Raw genomic sequence first — 4,052 nt, forward strand, 5'->3', positions numbered from 1 at the left:
GCCGAAGGCGGGTGCCGAGTTCACTGGCCCCAAGCGACGGCGGTCACCGAGGCACCCGCCGGAGGCGGGTGCCGAGTTCACCGGCCCCGAGCACCAGCGGTCAGCCACGGAGGGTGCTGGATCATCCATACTTCCATACTTCCATAGCTCCAGAGCTCCATAGCCCCGGAGCTCCATAGCCCCGGAGCTCCATAGCCCCGGAGCTCCGGAGCTCCATAGCCCCGGAGCTCCATAGCCCCGGAGCTCCATAGCTCCATAGCCCCGGAGCTCCATAGCCCCGGAGCTCCATAGCTCCATAGCCCCGGAGCTCCATAGCCCCGGAGCTCCATAGCTCCATAGCCCCGGAGCTCCATAGCCCCGGAGCTCCATAGCTCCATAGCCCCGGAGCTCCATAGCCCCGGAGCTCCATAGCTCCATAGCCCCGGAGCTCCATAGCCCCGGAGCTCCATAGCCCCGGAGCTCCATAGCCCCGGAGCTCCATAGCCCCAGAGCTCCATACTTCCATAGCCCCAGAGCTCCATAGCTCCAGAGCTCCATAGCCCCGGAGCTCCATAGCCCCGGAGCTCCATAGCCCCGGAGCTCCGGAGCTCCATAGCCCCGGAGCTCCATAGCCCCGGAGCTCCATAGCTCCATAGCCCCGGAGCTCCATAGCCCCGGAGCTCCATAGCTCCATAGCCCCGGAGCTCCATAGCCCCGGAGCTCCATAGCCCCGGAGCTCCATAGCCCCGGAGCTCCATAGCCCCAGAGCTCCATACTTCCATAGCCCCAGAGCTCCATAGCTCCATACTTCCATAGCTCCAGCCGCGGAGGGTGCTGGCTGGTGGCTCCATAGCTCCATACTTCCATACTTGCAGCCACGGAGTTGGCTAAAATTGCACTAAGTGCGAAAGCCCATTCATTTACAACGGCGTGTCCGCCAGGCGGCGACATTTCCCCGTTACCGGTGGCTGCGCGGCGGGTGAGTGACAGAGCTTATCCGAGCGGCTGGAACTCTGCGCCGGCGTGGTCGAGCGTGAGGCCCCGGCCCTTTGGCTGCCTGGTACCTAAAACACTTCCATTGATCCAGCCACGGAGGGTGCTGGCTGGTGGCTCCATAGCTCCATAGCTCCATAGCACCAGAGCTCCATAGCTCCATAGCACCAGAGCTCCATAGCTCCATAGCACCAGAGCTCCATAGCTCCATAGCACCAGAGCTCCATAGCTCCATAGCACCAGAGCTCCATAGCTCCATAGCACCAGAGCTCCATAGCTCCATAGCACCAGAGCTCCATAGCTCCATAGCACCAGAGCTCCATAGCACCAGAGCTCCATAGCTCCATAGCACCAGAGCTCCATAGCACCAGAGCTCCATAGCTCCAGCCTGGGTGGCTGGTGGCTCCATAGCTCCATACTTCCATACTTGCAGCCACGGAGTTGGCTAAAATTGCACTAAGTGCGAAAGCCCATTCATTTACAACGGCGTGTCCACAAGGCGGCGCCATTTCCCCTTTACCGGTGGCTGCGCGGCGGGTGAGTGACAGAGCTTATCCGAGCGGCTGGAACTCTGCGCCGGCGTGGTCGAGCGTGAGGCCTCGGCCCTTTGGCTGCCTGGTACCTAAACCACTTCCATTGATCCAGCCACGGAGGGTGCTGGCTGGTGGCTCCATAGCTCCATAGCTCCATAGCACCAGAGCTCCATAGCTCCATAGCACCAGAGCTCCATAGCTCCATAGCACCAGAGCTCCATAGCTCCATAGCACCAGAGCTCCATAGCTCCATAGCACCAGAGCTCCATAGCTCCATAGCACCAGAGCTCCATAGCACCAGAGCTCCATAGCTCCATAGCACCAGAGCTCCATAGCACCAGAGCTCCATAGCTCCAGCCTGGGTGGCTGGTGGCTCCATAGCTCCATACTTCCATACTTGCAGCCACGGAGTTGGCTAAAATTGCACTAAGTGCGAAAGCCCATTCATTTACAACGGCGTGTCCACAAGGCGGCGCCATTTCCCCTTTACCGGTGGCTGCGCGGCGGGTGAGTGACAGAGCTTATCCGAGCGGCTGGAACTCTGCGCCGGCGTGGTCGAGCGTGAGGCCTCGGCCCTTTGGCTGCCTGGTACCTAAACCACTTCCATTGATCCAGCCACGGAGGGTGCTGGCTGGTGGCTCCATAGCTCCATAGCTCCATAGCACCAGAGCTCCAGAGCTCCATAGCACCAGAGCTCCATAGCTCCATAGCACCAGAGCTCCATAGCTCCATAGCACCAGAGCTCCATAGCTCCATAGCACCAGAGCTCCATACTTCCAGAGCTCCAGAGCTCCATAGCTCCATAGCACCAGAGCTCCATAGCTCCATAGCACCAGAGCTCCATAGCACCAGAGCTCCATAGCTCCATAGCACCAGAGCTCCATAGCACCAGAGCTCCATAGCTCCAGCCTGGGTGGCTGGTGGCTCCATAGCTCCATACTTCCATACTTGCAGCCACGGAGTTGGCTAAAATTGCACTAAGTGCGAAAGCCCATTCATTTACAACGGCGTGTCCACAAGGCGGCGCCATTTCCCCTTTACCGGTGGCTGCGCGGCGGGTGAGTGACAGAGCTTATCCGAGCGGCTGGAACTCTGCGCCGGCGTGGTCGAGCGTGAGGCCTCGGCCCTTTGGCTGCCTGGTACCTAAACCACTTCCATTGATCCAGCCACGGAGGGTGCTGGCTGGTGGCTCCATAGCTCCATAGCTCCATAGCACCAGAGCTCCAGAGCTCCATAGCACCAGAGCTCCATAGCTCCATAGCACCAGAGCTCCATAGCTCCATAGCACCAGAGCTCCATAGCTCCATAGCACCAGAGCTCCATACTTCCAGAGCTCCAGAGCTCCATAGCTCCATAGCACCAGAGCTCCATAGCTCCATAGCACCAGAGCTCCATAGCACCAGAGCTCCATAGCTCCATAGCACCAGAGCTCCATAGCACCAGAGCTCCATAGCTCCAGCCTGGGTGGCTGGTGGCTCCATAGCTCCATACTTCCATACTTGCAGCCACGGAGTTGGCTAAAATTGCACTAAGTGCGAAAGCCCATTCATTTACAACGGCGTGTCCACAAGGCGGCGACATTTCCCCTTTACCGGTGGCTGCGCGGCGGGTGAGTGACAGAGCTTATCCGAGCGGCTGGAACTCTGCGCCGGCGTGGTCGAGCGTGAGGCCTCGGCCCTTTGGCTGCCTGGTACCTAAACCACTTCCATTGATCCAGCCACGGAGGGTGCTGGCTGGTGGCTCCATAGCTCCATAGCTCCATAGCACCAGAGCTCCAGAGCTCCATAGCACCAGAGCTCCATAGCTCCATAGCACCAGAGCTCCATAGCTCCATAGCACCAGAGCTCCATAGCTCCATAGCACCAGAGCTCCATACTTCCAGAGCTCCATAGCTCCATAGCTCCATAGCACCAGAGCTCCATAGCTCCATAGCACCAGAGCTCCATAGCTCCATAGCACCAGAGCTCCATAGCTCCATAGCACCAGAGCTCCATAGCTCCATAGCACCAGAGCTCCATAGCTCCATAGCACCAGAGCTCCATAGCTCCATAGCTCCATAGCACCAGAGCTCCATAGCACCAGAGCTCCATAGCTCCATAGCACCAGAGCTCCATAGCTCCATAGCACCAGAGCTCCATAGCTCCATAGCACCAGAGCTCCATAGCTCCATAGCACCAGAGCTCCATAGCTCCATAGCACCAGAGCTCCATAGCTCCATAGCACCAGAGCTCCATAGCTCCATAGCACCAGAGCTCCATAGCTCCATAGCACCAGAGCTCCATACTTCCAGAGCTCCATAGCTCCATAGCTCCATAGCACCAGAGCTCCATAGCTCCATAGCTCCATAGCACCAGAGCTCCATAGCACCAGAGCTCCATAGCTCCATAGCACCAGAGCTCCATAGCTCCATAGCACCAGAGCTCCATAGCTCCATAGCACCAGAGCTCCATAGCTCCATAGCACCAGAGCTCCATAGCTCCATAGCACCAGAGCTCCATAGCTCCATAGCACCAGAGCTCCATAGCTCCATAGCACCAGAGCTCCATA

This window comes from Syngnathus leptorhynchus, unplaced genomic scaffold, assembly GCF_054491065.1.
Source record: "Syngnathus leptorhynchus isolate UIUO unplaced genomic scaffold, UIUO_Slep HiC_scaffold_645, whole genome shotgun sequence".
Classification (NCBI taxonomy): Eukaryota; Metazoa; Chordata; class Actinopteri; order Syngnathiformes; family Syngnathidae; genus Syngnathus; species Syngnathus leptorhynchus.